The 18,240-nt window shown below is 39.9% G+C and overlaps 1 protein-coding gene across 1 annotated transcript in view; it reads left to right on the plus strand.

Annotated features, from left to right (window-relative positions):
* The window catches only part of GET1 (guided entry of tail-anchored proteins factor 1), a 42,643-nt gene that overhangs the window by 8,567 nt on the left and 15,836 nt on the right, over window positions 1–18,240 (plus strand). Inside the window, exon 4 of the mRNA XM_045813486.2 lies at window positions 15,295–15,483. The gene's annotated coding sequence lies outside the window, so the exon portion shown is untranslated. The remainder of the gene's footprint in view (window positions 1–15,294; window positions 15,484–18,240) is intronic.

The raw sequence follows: 18,240 nt of genomic DNA on the forward strand, positions 1-18,240 counted from the left end.
CACCATCATCATCATCATCTTCATCACCACCACCACCATCATCATCATTGTCATCATCATTTAGTAAAACCAAGTGGGCAAAGCTGGGAATAGGTATGTTCAGTTTCCACTAAATTGTGACTTCTCTGTATCCTTTCTGTTCTCACTGTGTTGGAAAGAGTCGAGGCAGTCTTTCTTTCACCTTGCATTTCAGTGCTGCCTTCTGGTTGTGCCTGTCGCAAGAGGAATCACCTTGCATTGGCCCCTCTGAATAACTGACCCCAAGTCACTCAAGTTCTGGACACATTTCTAGTCACTGCTGACATTCCTTTGAGTCTCTGACCAAGATTTGGTTTCCATTAGAGAACTCTTTTCTCCAATCCCAGTCACGATGAGCTGAAAATTGACATAAAAGCCATGGATATAGTTCTTGCTAAACCCATTCTCTGAAGCCCTATGAGGTGGAATTGTCAGAGGCTCTAGGACCTGTCAGTTCTGAGCAAACAATGATTTGATGAAAGCCCCCGCTGCTGCTCTCAATGGTGTTTGTATTTTCTGTGCACCTTGCTCTGGATGGAGACCCATTTGTAATGCTATTCCAGTCTTTATTTTCTACAGGCTGAATACCTTTTTTTTTTTTTTTTTAACTTGACCGTCTAGTGCGATATTTGGATGGAGTTGGTAGCAGCTGTGACTCACTGGATTCTTCTTTTTCCATTGCTGTACTTGACTCAAGTTTTGAATTAAGGAATGGGGTACTTCTGTGTTCTATATCTGTCTCATTATAGACCTGCAAGACCTAATGTTGTGTAAAGATTTAGTTCCCCTAGGTGAATTATGTTCCTCAGAATGAACAGTGTCACTCTGTTTCTGAGTTTGTGAACAGCTTTGACTATTTAATGTTATTGGCTCTAGTCTTTGGATTGTATTTCTCACTGTAATATTAATTCTAGCACTATTTTTTCCAAACATGTACTTCTCTAAATGGTTTTCCTCCTTTTGCCCAAATTCACCACTACCTGATTGGTTTGCCCGACCACTCAACTTAGCATGTAGAGCAGCAGGTCTAGGACTCGTTCATTGATCCACCCTCAATTCCATTTCTTTTTTTTTTTTTTTAAAGATTTTATTTATTCATTTGACAGAGAGAGAGACAGCCAGTGAGAGAGGGAACACAAGCAGGGGGAGTGGGAGAGGAAGAAGCAGGCTCCCAGCGGAGGAGCCTGATGCGGTGCTCGATCCCAGAATGGCGGGATCATGCACTGGGCCGAAGGCAGATGCTTAACGACTGAGCCACCCAGGCGCCCCCTGAATTCCATTTCTAATCTTCCTAAGGTTGGGAAGGATTCTTCTGCTGAATTTTGCTGTTTTGAACCATCTTTAAATCTAGCTCTTAGAATGTTGTAAATATTGCCATTGAAATTTGCCAAGGTTTGGCGTCTTGTTTGCCTACCCACAGGGCTCTTTGATCTTTGATGCTTATCTTTGGTACCATCATCTCTGTTGGTATTTGACCATTGAAAGTCCATTTCTTGACCAGGATTTCAAATCCAGTTATTTTCATGATGTATACCGATACCTAGGAGAAACCAACATTCTTCATTGGATTTGTTCTACTCAGAGATCTCCAAGTTTTTAACAACAGAATTGCCAACTGAACTTTCTTTGGGGATTCCTCAGTCTCTGGTGCATGCCCCACTTTTCGTATTTCTCCAGTCAGGTGTGTCTCTTGACTCATCTAATAGCTATTGTAGTGCTTCTGATTATTTCTCCAATGGCACTTGGAACCTTGTGGCCTCCCTCTGACATTTCAACACCAAGTTCATGAATAAGCTGATAAGAGGCTGCTTCTCTGTGGAGTTGTTCTTGTTGTCATCTTGGTTCGTTTTCACAATGATATGGTCTTTATAGTAGGCAGAATAATGCCCTGCTCCCCCAGATGTCCACTGTTTGATGGCCAGGACCTGTGACTATGTTACCTTTTGTAGCCCAAAGGACTTTACAGATGTAATGAAGTTAAAGGTTTTTAAATGGGGAGGAAGATTATCCTGTCTTATCCATCTGGATCCACTTCACTCAATAAGGAGGAACATAGGAGGGTCAGAGAAGATGTGACAATGGAAGCAGAGGTAGGAGGGGCGTGATTGCTGGCTTAACCTGAACTAGATATAGACTGATTGATACAGAGATGTTCTGGCTTTCATACTTTCTTTCCACATGTTAGTAGAATAACTCAGCCTTTAATTGTTAGTGCTCTTTTCGAGAGCTATCCAAATGAAGCAGTAGGAGAGATCTGAGTTGTTCAAATTGGGTTGTCTTCGAAGGCCGGGTACTGCTGGTTCTCTCCCTCCTCTGCTGCACAGTCAGGGACATTCTTCAGGGTTTTTGTTTGTTTGCTTGTTTGTTTTTTGTCAAATTCTTGCCTTGCCAGGAATTGGAGATCCTCTTACTTGAGGGATGTGCTGGTGTTGTAGTGTGGTCTGGTAGGGGGTGGAGAACAGGGATGCCCTCTTCCTCTGCCTGAGAGGCAGACGCTGGGGAGGGAGACAGGAAGGCAGGAGGAAATGCTATCACTTCATGAGTTGTTTGTCCTTCCTAATTCACCGAACTAAGTCTCTAGTGAGTAGAGGAGCCAGTAGTCTGACTATAGCTGCGGATGGTCCAGCAGCAGGGACAGGGGGAGGGACAAGCTCCAAGCCTGTCTTTCAGTTTGGTGAGTTCAGCCTCACCTACCGGCCAAGACGCCATTCCACAGAAAGAATTCATTCTACCACTGTTGAACACTTGACGTTTTCTTGAAGCAGAAATTTGCAGTGATGAGAGAAAAACTCTCTAAGGGCCTGATATACAAGGGGTGTCAGTTTAGATTTCTTTCTAAGTCAGCATGACTGTACAGAAACTTTGTTTAAACCAAAAGCCTGATTAATGGCCCAACCATCCATGCATTCTACACCTGCTTTGTGAATAAGTAGCCTAAAGGGAAACCGAGTTGTCCCGAGATATCGATCAATACTTCTACTCCCTGCATTCCTTTGTGGTAAGACTTGTGATTCCTGCCTATATGCTAATCTATAATCTTTTGAGCTTTTACAGGATATAAAAGTATATAACCCTGTAAAAACTATTCATTCTCCAGAGCACTTCCGTCCCTGTGAAGAGCGTGTTTTCCTAGCAGCTGCCCTAACTTGGGCTAGAATGAAACATTTCTTTTCTCTTTAAAATTTAAGTTTTGTTCATTTTGCATCGGCATCTCTTGGCGCAGTGGGCAGGATATCAGAGCAGCTAGCCTGAGAAACACCTGGGGGTCCTCCAGGCCTGCTGCTTGGTATCAGCAGGGCCCCTTTGTGCCCCTCTAGCTTCTTAGCACCTCACAGGTTTATCTGGTGCGTTCTGCTGATATCCAGACATCCTCAGCTTAACAGTCCTGACTTTTATTCAAGCTGTTAAGGCTCACTGGTAATGTTCTCTAGGTGGGAATAATCTAGAGAAGTTGGCATTATGGGTAGCTTGTTTTAATTTGACATTATACTAATTGATGTTATTAATATAAGGCTTGAGTAAATTTTCTGGCTAGAAATATGAGAGACTGAATCACTCAGCTCCGAAGAAAAGGGGCACTTGCTCTTTCTGGCCTGCAGGCACTTTCAAGCGACTGAAAGCCGAGCGGAAGGGCCTGAGGGTATTCCTTGAGATGTGTAGGGTCCCATAGGGATTTCCCATCTCCTAAGATAATTAGCGATTGGCTCGTCCAGGGACACATACCTAAGAATTGATCACCCAGTGCTTCGAGCCGTACTCAGTGGTCTTTTTTTTCTTTTTTCTTTTTTTTTAAGTAGGCTCCATACCTAGTGTGGACCCCAGCACAGGGCTTGAACTCACAACCCTGCGATCAAGACCTGAGCTGAGATCAACAGTCAGACACTTAACTGACTGAGCCGCCCAGGTGCCCCAGCCCCCTCAATGGTCTTAGAGCCCACTGGGGAAACTGAGACGCATAAGAGTGTAGTATGGCTATTTGGAAGTGACACTCGCAAGCACTACCCTCTTGATCCATCACACTCAACATCCTTAGATTTTGCCCAAGCCTTATTCCAAAATGGAAACCAAAATGAGTAGGGAATTGTGCTTGAAAAGCCAAACAGCTCCCAGAAAACCAACAACCACCCACAGGAACTCCAGTAAGCTGTATGTACGACACATAGGGAGCCTCTACTTGCAAGTGCTTACTCAAGCAGGGAACTTTTTTTTTTTTTTTAAACAACATGGGGCTGACCTCATGACCCTGAGATCAAGACCCCGAGACCAAGACCTGAGCTAACACCAAGAGTTGAACACCCGGCTGACTGAGTCATCCAGGCACCCCAGTGGAAAAATTTAAGGATAACCTGTCTTGGATGGCCCAGGCAGGGTCCTTTTGACATGTCTAAATCAGTTCTTGTTTGTTTGTTTGTTTTTTAAGATTTTATTTTGAGTAATCTCCAGTGTGGGCCTTGAACTTACAACCCCTAGATCAAGAGTTGCATCCTCTACCAACTGAGCCAGCCAGGCGACCCCCAAATTATTTTTCTTGTGCACACAATTAAAGAAAGCAGGCTGTAAGATTAAGTAACCAGAAAGTAGGAAGCTGTTGGGTTGAGTCAGTGAAGCACTTGGCTTCTGAGAGGAACCAACACTCACAGAGGTATTCTGGGCCTCGTTTGGTTTATTTGTTGCTGTAGCTTTTGCCATCTTTGGACAAAACCAGCCATGTTATATTCAAAATGGGAAATGACTAATTCATGGATCCATAATTATAATGCTACCTTGCAATTTAATTTGTTTTAATAAAAGGGAGCTATTTGAAAATTGGGTCTTTAATGTCCTCTCCACAAATATTAATGAAACAAAGGCTAGATTTTGTTTGCATCTTGTTTGTGTATATGTGTCCACGTGTGTTATAAATGTGAGGTTTTTTCACTGTCTCTGGATGGTATTGTTAAAATTAATTTGTAAAAGAGCTCTATTTAATTGGCTTAAAGGCAAGTGTTTATAAGAATTGGACATTCTGAGTAGGGAAGAGTCCAAGATGGTGGAGGAGTAGGAGACCTTAGTTTCATCAGGCCCCAGGAATTCAGCTAGAATAGCCATCAAATTCTTCTGAACACCTGCACACTCAACTGGAGATTGAAGAAAAGAATAGCTGCAACTCTCCAAATGGAAAAGTGACCACTTTCTGTGAGGTAGGAGGTGTGGAGAAGTGAATCCGAGGTGATACATGGGAAGATAAATGGCGGGGTGGGGAGCCTCTGAAAGCTGGCATCCGGAAAGTGATATAGCCCCGGAGGGCAAATCAGAACTTTTAGAAGTCTGTTCTAGTGAGGGCCGTCTCTGCCTGAAAGGCGCTCAGGTGGTGAACGGGGGAGGGATGCTATGTGGGACAGTGTGGTCTCAGGATCCCCAGGGTCACAGGAAGACTGGGGGTGTCTGAGGGTGGCAGATTTCCCAGGTATTGGAGCGGGGAAGCCAGCTGCAATCAGCGAGCCCAGGAGTGAGCTCTCAGCTCGGGGTTGCCATAAACCCCAAACCACCACTCAGTTGGGCAACTGGTCTCCGAGCAGGGGCCCAAAAAAATGGCAGAATGAGCGAGCACCCCCTTCCTCCCCAGGAAGGAGAAGCACAGGAGTGCGCTGCTGCAGTCTGCAGGGTTTGGAGACTTGAAATGGGGTCGCCTGCCTGAGACAGAAGTGCTCAGTCACAGTCCAGGTGAGCACAGAGTGCCGACAGAGACCAGGGAGACAGGAGTGATTGACTGCTTTTCCCTGAGGGCGCATTGAGGAGTGGGGCCCCAAGCTCTCGGCTCCGGGCTGGAGATTGGGAGGCCATCGTTTTCATTCTCATCCTCTAAAGCAGCACGGTAAGCCTTCAGGGAACAAAAGCCACAAAGAGCAATCCGGGGCAGACTGCTTAGCCTGACCCCCTGGCAAGGGGGTTGCAACTCCATCTGGAGCAAAGACACTTGAGACTCAGTGCAACAGGCCCCTCCCGCAAAGGTTCAGCAAGAACATCCGGCTGAGACCAAGGTTACCGATCATAGAGAACTGCCATATTTCAGCCTAGGGGAAAACAGTATATAGAATTCATGGGTTTTTGCCCACGATTCTTTAGTCTTTCATTTTATTTTTTTCTCCTCATTCCTTTTTCAATGAATTTCTTATTTTATCAACTCCTTTTAAAAATATTTTTAATTTTTATATTTACAGTTACATTCTATCCTTTCATTGTATTTAATTTTATTTTTGTATATATATAAGCTTTTCTTTTTTACACTTTTGGGATGCAGTTTCTTCTAACAAAAAGACCAAAATACACCCAGAATCTAGTGTATGGCTCTGTTCTCTTCACCTGTGTGATCATATTCTCTTGTGTTTTTTTTTCTTTCCTCTTCTTTTTTTCTTTTTGTATTTTTGTTTGTTTTGTTAAAGTCTTTTTAAATTTTCATCTTTACAGTTACATTCTATCCATTCAATGTATTTAATTTTATTTTTGTATATATATACGTTTTTCTTAAAATTTTGAGATATAGAGTCTTCTAACAAACTGATGACAATACATTCAGGATATAGTGTATTGCTCTGTTCTGTTCACCTGTCTGTTTATATTCCTTATTTTTCCCCCTTTTTGGGTCTTTTTTAATTTTTACAGTTATATTCTAGCCTTTCATTGTATTTAATTTTCTTTTTGTACATACATAATTTTTTCTTTCTTTAAATTTTGGGATCTAGTTTTCTAACAAACAGACCAAAATACAGACAGGATCTAGTGTATTGCTCTATTCGGTTCACCTGTCTGATTATATTCTTAAAAAAAAATTTTTTTTTCATGAAACAAGACAAAACCACAGAGAGAAAGCCATAAGACACTCTTAATCTTAGGAAATAAATTGAAGGTTGCTGGAGGGGAGGGGGGGATGGGCTGGGGTAACTGGGTGATGGACATTGGGGAGGGTATGTGTTGTGATGAGCACTGGGTATTATATAAGACTGATGAATCACAGACCTGTACACCTGAAACAAATAATACATTATATGTTAATTAGAAAACTTTTTTTTTTTTTTGGTTTTGGGTCTCTTCTGATTTGTTTAGTATATATTTCTCTGGGGTTGTTGTTGCTATTTTAGTATTTTGTTCTCTTGCTCATCTATACTTCTCTGGACAGAATGACAAAACAGAAAAACTCACCTCAAAAAAGAGAATAAAAGGCAGTACTGACTGCCAGGGACATAATCAGTATGGACATAAGTAAGATGTCAGAACTAGAGTTCAGAATAACGATTATAAAGTTACTAGCTGGGCTTGAAAAAAGCATACAAGATACTAGAGAATCCCTTTCTGGAGAAATAACAGAACTAAGATCTAATCAAGTCGAAACAAAAAAGGCTATTAATGAGATGCAATAAAAAATGGAGGCTCTAACTGCTAGGATAAATGAGGCAGAAGAGAGAATTAGTGATATAGAAGATGAAATGATGGAGAATAAAGAAGCTGAGAAAAAGAGAGATAACTACTGGATCACGAGGGGAGAATTCCAGAGATAAGTGATACCATAAAGCAAAACAATATTAGAATAATTAGGATCCCAGAAGAAGAGAAAAGAGGGGGAGATGCCAGAAGGTATGTTGAAACAAATTATAGTGGAGAACTTCCCTAATCTGGGGAAGGAAACAGGCATCCAAGTCCAAGAGGCACAGAGGAACCCCCTCAAAATCAATAAAAATAAGTCAACACCCCGACATACAGTAGTGAAACTTGCGGATCTTAGAGGCAAAGAGAAAATCCTGAAAGCAACTCAGAACAAGAGGCCCATAACCTACAAGGGTAGAAACATTAGATTGGTAGCAGTCCTATGCAGAGTCCTGGTAGACCAGAAAAGACTGGCATGATATATTCAGGGTGCTAAGTAAGAAAAATATGCAGCCAAGAATACTTTATCCAGCTAGAATGTCATTCAAAATAGAAGGAGAGATAAAAAGCTTCCAGGACAAACAGACACTTAGGCTGTCATTCAAAATAGAAGGAGAGATAAAAAGCTTCCAGGACAAAGAGAAACTAAAAGAATTTGTGATGAACAAACCAGCCCTATGAGAAATATTAAAAGGGATCCTTCAAGCAAAGAGAGAGCCTAAAAGTAACATACACCAGAAAGGAACAGAATCAATATACAGAAACAGTGACTTTATAGGTAATACAATGGCACTAAATTCATCTCTCAATAGTTACTCTGAATGTAAATGGGCTAAATGCCCCAATCAAAAGACACAGGGTATCAGATTGGATAAAAAAGCAAGACCCATTGATATGCTGTCTCCAAGAGACTCATTTTATTTTTATTTATTTTTTAAAAGATTTTATTTATTCATTTGAGAGAGAGTGGGAGAGAGCACACAAGCAGGGGGCGGGGAGAGGGAGAGGGAGAAGCAGACTCCCTGCTGAGCAGGAGCCTGATGTGGAGCTCAATACCAGGACCCGGAGATCATGACCTGAACCAAACGCAGATGCTCAACGATCTGAGCCACACAGGGTTTCCTGCAAGAGACTCATTTTAGACCCAAAGACACCTCCGGATTGAAAGTGAGGGTTTGGAAACCATTTATCATGTTGATGGACATCAAAAGAAAGCTGGGGAGGCAATCCTTATATTAGACAAATTAGATTTTAAACCAAAGACTGTAATAAAAGAAGGACACTATATCATAATTAAAGGGTCTATCCAACAAGAAGATCTAACAATTGTAAATATTTATACCCCTAACACGGGAGCAGCCAATTATGTAAGATAATTAATAACAAATCAAAGAAACACATTGACAATAATACAGTAATAGGGGACTTTAATATTCCACTCACTGCAATGGACAGATATCTAAGCAGTTCAACAAGGAAATAAGGGGTTTGAATGACACACTGGACCATATGGACCTCACAGATACAATCAGAACATTCCTTCCTAAAGCAACAGAATACACATTCTTCTCTAGTGCACAGAATAGATCGCATCCAGGGTCACAAATCAGGTGTCAACCCGTACCAAAAGATTGGGATCATTCCCTGCCTATTTTTGGACCACAATGTTTTGAAACTTGAACTCAATCACAAGAAGAAAGTTGGAAAGCACTCAAATACGTGCAGGCTAAAGAGCATTGTATTAAAGAATGAATGGATCAACCAGGAAATTAAAGAAGAATTTAACAAATTTATGGAAACAAAATGAAAACAACTGTTCAAAACCTTTGGGATGCAGCAAAGGCGCTCCTAAGAGGGAAGTATATAGCAACACGAGCCTTTCTCAAGAAATAAAAAAGGTCTCAAATTCAAAACCTAGCCTTACACCTAAAGGAGCTGAAGAAAGAACAGCAAATAAAGCCTAAACCCAGGAAGAGAAGAGAAAAAAGATTAGAGCAGAACTCAATGAAACAGAAACCGAAAGAACAGTAGAACAGATCAATGAAACTAGGAGCTAATTCTTTGAAAGAATTAATAAGATTGATAAACCCCTGGCCAGACTTATCAAAAAGAAAAGAGAAAGGACCCAATAAATAAAACAAAATCATGAATGAAAGAGGAGAGATCACAACCAACATTGAAGAAATACAAAGGATTTTAAGAACACATTATGAGCAACTATATGCCAACAAATTAGACAATCTGGAAGAAATGGATGCATTCCTAGGGACGTATAAACTACCAAAACTGAACCAGGAAGAAATAGAAAACTTGAACAGACCCATAACCAGCAAGGAAATTGAAGCAGTAATCAAAAATCTCCCAACAAACAAGAGCTCAGGGCCAGATGGCTTCCCAGAGGAATTCTACCAAACATTTAAAGAAGAAATAATACCTATTCTACTGAAGCTGTTTCAAAAAACAGAAATGTAAGGAAAACTTCCAAACTCTTTCTTTGAGGCCAGCGTTATTGATCCCCAAACCCGAGAAAGACCCCATCAAAAAGGAAAATTACAGACCAATATCCCTGATGAACAGGGATGCAAACATTCTTACCAAAATACTAGTCAATATGTTCTAACAGTATGTTAAAAGGATTATTCACCATGACCAAGTGGGATTTACTCCTGGGTTGCAAGAGTGGTTCAATATCCTCAAATCGATCAGTGTGATACACTACATAAATAAAAGAAAGGACAAGAACCATATGATCCTCTCAATAGATGCAGAAAAAGCATTTGACAAAGTACAGCATCCTTTCTTGATTAACACTCTCCACAATATAGGGATAGAGGGAACATACCCGAATATCATAAAAACCATATAGGAAAAGCCCACAGCAAATATCATTCTCAATGGGGAAAAACAGAGCTTTTCCCCTAAGGTGAGGAACATGGTAGGAATGTCCACTCTCACCACTGCTGTTCTAGTACCACTTAGTACTAGAAGTCCTAGCCTCAGCAGTCAAGAAAATAAATAAAAGGCAACTGAATTGGCAAAGAAGAAGTCAAACTCTCACTCTTTGCAGATGACATAATACTTTATATGGAAAATCCAAAAGACTCCACCCCCAAATTGTTAGAACTCCTACAGGAATTTAGCAAAGTGGCAGGATAGAAAATCAATGCACAGAAATCAGGTGCATTTCTATACACTAACAATGAGACAGAAGACAGAGAAATTGAGGAGTCAATCCCACTCACAATTGCACTCAAAACCATAAGATACCTAGGCATAAACCTAACCAAAGAGGCAAAGGCTCTGTTCTCAGAAAACTGTAGAACACTCATGAAAGAAATTGATGAATTCATAAAGAAATGGAAAATATTCCACGTTCCTGGATTGGAAGAACACGTATTGTTAAAATGTCTGTGTTACCTAGAGCAATCTATACATGCAATCACAATCAAAACACCATCAACTTTTTTCACAGAGCTGGAACAAATAATCCTAAAATTGTATGGAACCAGAGAAGACCCCAAATAGCCAGAGGAATGTTGAAAAAGAAAACCAAAGCTGGGAGCATCACAGTTCTGGACTTCAAGCTATATCACAAGCTGTAATAATCAAGACAGGTTGGTCCTGGCACAGAAAAAGACACATTGATCAATGGAACAGAATAGAGAACCCAGAAATGGACCCTCAACTCTATGGTCAACTAGTCTTCAACAAAGCAGGAAAGAATATCCAATGGAAAAAAGACAGTCTCTTCCACAAATGGTGTTGGGAAAGTTGGACAGCCACATGCAGAAGAATAAAACTGGACCATTTCCTTACACCATACCCAAAAATAGACTCAAAATGGATGAAAGACCTAAATGTGAGACAGGAATCCATCGAAATCCTTGAGAACACGGGCAGCAAACCTCTGTGACCTCAGCTGCAGCAACTTGCTAGACACATCTCCAAATGCAAGGGAAACAAAGGCAAAAATGAACTACTGGGACTTGATCAAGATAAAAAGCTCTTGCACAGTAAAGGAAACAGTGGACAAAACCAAAAGACAACTGACAGAATGGGAGAAAGTATTTGCAAATGTCTCACCAGAGAAAGGGCTAGTATCCAAAATCTACAAAGAACTTACTACTGAAATCAACACCCAAAGAACAAATAATCCAATCAAGAAAAGGACAGAAGACATGAACAGACATTTCTGCAAAGAAGACATCCAAATGGCCAACAGACGCATGAAAAAATGTTCAATATCGCTCAGCATGAGGGAGATACAAGTCAAAACCACAATGAGATAGTATCTCACCCTAGTCAGATGGCTAAAATTAACAAGTCAGGAAATGATAGATGTTGGTGAGGATGTGGAGAAAGGGGAGCCCTGTTACGCTGTTGGTGAGAATGCAAGCTGGAGAATAGTACACTCTGGAGAACAGTATGGAGTTTCCTCAAAGGGTTGAAAATACAGCTACCTTCTGACCCAGCAATTACACTACTGGATATTTACCCCAAAGATAGAAATGTAGTGATCCGAAGGGGCACCTGCACCCCAATGTTTATAGCAGCAATAGCCACAATAGCCAAACTATGGAAAGAGCCCAGATGTCCATTGTCAGATGAATAGATAAAGAAGATGTGGTTCATATATACACAATGGAATACTACTCAGCTATCACAAAGAATGAAGCCTTGACATTTGCAACAACATGGATGGAACTAGAGGGTATCTTGCTAAGCAAAATAAGGCAATCAGAGAAAGACAATTACATGATCTCATATGTGGAATTTAAAAAACAAGACAGAGGATCATAATGGAAGGGAGGAAAAAATAAAAGAAGATGAAATCAGAGAGGGAGATAAACCATAAGAGACTCTTAATCATAGGAAACAAACAGGGTTGCTGGAGGGGAAGGGGGTTTGGGGTAACTGGGTGATGGACTTTAAGGAGGGTACGTGATGTAGTGAGCACTGGGTGTTATATAGGAGTCATGGATCGATGATGATGGCTGGTGGCGTATGAATCATGCATATAGGAGTGATGAATCACTGACCTCTACCTCTGAAACCAATAATACATTATATGTTATTTAATTTTATTTAAATTAAAAACAAAAGAAAAAAAGAACACTCTAAAACTCAGAAAGAGACCCAAATGTTTTTCATGTTTACATGATCTGGAAAAATGTTCAATATTAAAACTAGGTTAAGTTTGTCGGTTAAGTTAAAATAGACATGTCTTTAGAGATATTTACATTACCTAAAACTATTATTCTAACAAGGTTTACTAAAGGTCAAATAAGCTTGTGTTGTCTTTGGTGCCATTTTCAGCAAAAAATGACTTAAAATAATGGTTGATTTTGTCTGTCTCATGAACTTTTCCTGGGTAATTGTTACAAGCAAATAAGGTAAATAAATACAAAGTTTTATAGCTTTCAAAATCTTTGGTAACCTGAAACTTTGGAGTTTTGCTAAGTTAAATAATAAATTGGGTTGAATTCATTGGATATGTAGGTCTTTTTTTTTTTTTTTAAGATTTTATTTATTTATTCGACAGAGACAGAGACAGCCAGCGAGAGAGGGAACACAAGCAGGGGGAGTGGGAGAGGAAGAAGCAGGCTCCTAGCGGAGGAGCCTGATGTGGGGCTTGATCCCACAATGCCGGGATCACGCCCTGAGCCGAAGGCAGACGCTTAACTGCTGTGCCACCCAGGCGCCCCTGGATATGTAGGTCTTTGCCAAATACGATAGAATACTAGAGTGTTGATTACTGAATGTAGGTTTGTCTGCTTTTGCCTTCTTATTGCAGGGAAACTGGGGATACTTGGGTCTGTTTGGTAAACATGCTTTGTGTTTTACTGAAAGTTGTACTATAAAAAAACACATGAGCTAGAAATCACAAAATGTATTCATAAATTTCTTATGTAAAGTATTCTGGTGTAACAGTTCATAAGTGATTACTACTTAATTTTTACTAGAAATTAAGGTTTCTAAGCATGAAGAATTGCGATAGATGTATTTGAGACTGCTAGAAAATGATAAAGAAAGCAACTCTGTAAGGAAAGTAAGATGTGTTTTTGATAAAAGGTATGAGGAATGGGAACATATTTTTGTTGAGGGAAAGGAAAGTAATTTTGTCCTAAAACGAGACTGGTTCTTTAGAGAGAAAGGCTTAGGACAAAAATCTGAATGAAGAAGAAAGTTGTAGGCTTGTGAAGGGAAATCTTCGGAAACCAATTTTATGTATGGTCAGGAGTAATTAAGATTGGAATGAATGAGTTTGTTTTTTTTTTAATAATGATTTTTTATTATATTATGTTAGTCACCATACAGTACATCCCCGGTTTTCGATGAAAGGCTCGATGATGGAATGAATGAGTTTTAAATGTACTTTAATATAAGATTGAAATTTGGCCGTTTTCTCTGTTAAAAAGTCAGAGTTTCCTTGGATTGTTGGTCTGCTTTTGAAAAGAAATTACAACGTTTCTTATCACCCCCCCCCCCCAAACCATAGTTGCTATGCTTTGTCTTTATCAGGTCTTCGATTACTTAAGAAAGTTGAGAGCTTTCAGTATTAAAAGGAGCTAAGTTTTGCTAACAATTAGGTAACCTCTTGTATTTGCCTTTAGAATCTCTTATTGCCCTGTTGGTTAAATAGATAATTAAATATTAAATTTTATTATGGTCTGTAATCCTATTTAGGCATGTGCTTTAAAACCATCTGAGGTTTTTAACAGAACTTCCCAAAGATTTGAATTCTAAATGAAATCCTTTTCACTAATTAGGCTTGCTTATTTGTTGTGTTAAGTCATATGGGAAACATTGTTAAACAAATGATAATAAACCTTCTTAGGTTATATTGTATGGGTAAATGTTAAGTATTTTTAAAGATTTATTTATTTTGAGAGAGAGAGCGTGTGTGTTTGTGTGTGTGTGTGTGTGTGAGAGAGAGAGAGAGAGAGAGAGAGAGAAAGAAGGGGGAGGGGCAAAGGGAGGGGGGAGAGAGAATCCCAAGCAGACTCCCCGCTGAGCATAGAGCCCAACATAGGGCTCGATCCCACAATCCTGAGATCATGACCTAAGCCAAAATCAAGAGTCAGGTGCTTAACCAACTGAGCCACCAGAGTACCCTGAAATGCTATAACTATTTTAGAAATTATATGAAATTCCTAAAATTTTAATATGTCCTGGTATAAGGTCATCACTTGACATTCTAATTATTGAAATGTTGTTTGTCACTGAAACAAATGGATTTTTTGTCAACTGTATGATAATGAACTCTCATCAGATCTTTAACCATGTCCATTTTGAGTCTTTTTGCCATTTGTAGTTACTGTTCTGATGCTCTTGAAAATATGTTTCATCTTTAATAAGATTCATGAGAAGGACTTTTTGACCAACACAGGTTTCTGATGTCTTTTAGATCATAAAACTAAGCTGAGTAAGAATTTCCAGTAGTGGAAAGACTGCATTCAAACAGAACAAGAATTAATAACATGAGACTGAATGAATTGGGGAAGATTATTGTGATTTTTTTGACTCTTGTTTAAAACATTACTGGTCTTTAATTTATTTATTTTTTTATATTTTAAGTAGGCTCTGTGCCCAGCATGGAGACCAACGTGGGGCTTGAACTCACGACCCTGAGATCACAAGAAACATTACTGGTTCTTTAAAATCTACTCTTCCATATTTAAGGAAACCTTTCCTCTTAAGATACCTATGACTTACAGAGATATGATGAGATACACCTTTGTGAACAAATTGAAACATTTATCTTTTCTCTCTACCTAAACCCTCCAAAATTCAGAAACTCGCGGTGAGTATTCTTTCTTTCAGGGCAGTTATAATCGTTTGCATGAGTTTAATAAAAATCTGTTCTTGTAACAGGACATCATTGGAAACATTGGTTATTTTACCAAGACTTTGACTGGAATGTCATATTTGAGAGAGACGTGCATAGACTCAGGTATGACCAGACAGCTTTAAGGAACTAAGGTTGACTTTCTGGAGCCAATAAAGTCCCTCGGAAGTGTTGGCCTACTATCTTGCTTGCGGAGTTCCCAGCAGCCTTACCAGGTGAGTAAAGAATGTCACTTCCTGGCAGGTGCAAGAACCTCAGGATATTTTGGGGACCTCAAGAAGAGGAATTCACCTAAATCTATAGGTATTGCAGGCAAATCTGACAGCAAGTATTTTGTTTGGCTTCTGGCCTTGAGAGGCTATTAAAAGTTCAATCTAAAATTCCTGATAAAAAAGTTCCAGGGGCACCTGGGTGGCTCAGTTGGTCAAATGGCTGTCTTTGGCTCAGGTCATGATCCCGGAGTCCCATGATCGAGTCCCAGCTTGGGCTTCCTGCTCAGCAGGGAGTCTGCTTCTCCCTGTCTCTCTGCTCTCCCCCTGGCTCATGTTCTCTCTCTCGCTCACTCTCTCTCAAATAAATAAAAAATCTTAAAAAAAAAAAAGTTCCAGCAAAGCAGGTTTTATTTTATTTTATTTTATTTTATTTTATTTTATTTTATTTTATTTTATTTTTTTAAAGATTTTATTTATTTGACAGAGAGAGAGAGAGAGCCAGCGAGAGAGGGAACACAAGCAGGGGGAGTGGGAGAGGAAGAAGCAGGCTCCCAGTGGAGGAGCCCGATGTGGGGCTCGATCCCAGAACGCCGGGATCACGCACTGAGCTGAAGGCAGACGCTTAATGACTGAGCCACCCAGGCACCCCCAGCAAAGCAGATTTTAAAAACCCTATGTGGTTAATCACTATTCTTGCTCTGCTTATGTAAGTAATTAGTCCAAGTTTATTAAAACTGGATTTATTTTGCAAAGAAATTAGTAATATTTTGGCTATCTTTGGTAAAAATTGTATTATAGAAGGAACATGTTTCAATAACACATCTTTGTAGATATTAGATTTTAATACTCTTCATTATAAACCAGACTCGATTCTGATTTCTTTTAGTGTCCTCCAATGCATGGCTACAACTCTTCGAACTAACACTTTGATTTTTCTTCCACCTTTCTGACTGGGAATCATTTGAGAATTAAAATTGTCCTTTTCCCTGAAGCCCTGCAAATTGAACAAAATAAACAATGTACAGAAATCACTGCAATAGCTCATGAATAGACAAAATCTTTGTGCCCAACTGCTTAGTGGGCCACTGAAGGATCATCAGAGACATCTGAGCTACAGACTAGGATGAGGAGTAGGTAACAGCAGTGTAGACTGCTTTCCCAAGATTTGGGACCAGGCTTGTACTTCGACTCTTGTTTTAAAAAAAATTGTGATATTAGAAGATAGTAAATCTGGGGCGCCTGGGTGGCACAGTGGTTAAGCATCTGCCTTCGGCTCAGGGCGTGATCCCGGCGTTATGGGATCGAGCCCCACATCAGGCTCCTCTGCTAGGAGCCTGCTTCTTCCTCTCCCACTCCCCCTGCTTGTGTTCCCTCTCTCGCTGGCTGTCTCTATCTCTGTCGAATAAATAAATAAAATCTTTAAAAAAAAAAAAAAAGAAGATAGTAAATCTACTTGTTTGCTTTATTACGTCCTGATAAAATATCATGGGTACTTGCAGATTTACCTAATGTAACTTCGAATATTACCTGAGGACTTTATAACGATGAGAACTTAGATAAAATGTTTCTGACCTCTTGGACTTACTCTCATGTTCCTTTAGCTACACTGGTTCTTATAAAGTACCTCTATTAGGAAAAGCCTTTCAAGTGCTACCTAACTCAGATTTAACCTGCATGATATATAATACTCAACAGATCGATCATTGTGCCTCTATAAACCTAGCTGATAATGTATGAAGGTCCCCAGGTACAATGAGAGAAACTCAGCAGCAGCTTGTCCAACATGCCAAATTATCCAGTGTACATGCAACCTTGTTTTTGTGGGTGGAGCAGCCTAAGACAAAATAAGAAAAAACAATGGGCATCTGTCAAAGATGCTGCTTTAGGAGTGACTTGGTGGATTCAGCCATCTCCTAAATCTAACTTTGCCATTCATCCAAGAAGATTCTGAGATAACTGTGGGTTAATGGCCTTCTTTATTAACCGCAGAAACCCAAAATGTATAGCTCTCCTGATCTGTGGGAAAATCATTAAAGACCCTTGTAACTTATATAAATGTTCAATTACTGCCTTGGTTCCAAACTTACGGCTAATTAGACTTATTTCAATGTCAAAACGGGAATAGAAACTATTAGAAATACCACCAAAGTTCATCCCATTGGAGGAAGATAAGCCTTATTAGACAGTGAGTCTTATTGGATTCCAATATCTTCTGATGTCTGTGAATTCAGGAAAACTATATGGTTAGGCCCTAAACAACAATGGAGCCCTGAATTCACTCCACCTTGGCCTGTAATGGCTATGCCTATACAAACTAACATATGGTATATGGGAAAAGAAGATGTTGGGAAAGTTTACAAAACACCTCGTAGGGGTGCCTGGGTTGCTTAGTTGGGTAAGTATCTGCCTAGGTCCTGATCCCAGGGTCCTGGGATTGAGCCCCGTGTCAGGCTCCCTGCTCAGCAGGGAGTCTTCTTCTCCCTCTCCCTCTGCCCCTCGCCCTCCTTCTGCTTGTGCTTGCTCTCTCATTTTGTCTCTCAAATAAATAAAATCTTAAAAAAAAAAAAACACCTTTGTAACATTCCTTGATTTATTTTGTAACCAGAGTACTTTTCATCATAACTCTACTCTTATATGGTGTAATACTGGCTTTCTATCTCAAATAGAATTGCCTGATTCTAACAAAAATTATACTAATACTGATATTGATGACAAAATGTTTTGGAAGATAGAATTACAACCATCACAAGATGTAATATC

This window comes from Ursus americanus, chromosome 4 (assembly GCF_024610735.1).
Source record: "Ursus americanus isolate L20-20 chromosome 4, mUrsAme1.1.p, whole genome shotgun sequence".
Taxonomy (NCBI): Eukaryota; Metazoa; Chordata; class Mammalia; order Carnivora; family Ursidae; genus Ursus; species Ursus americanus.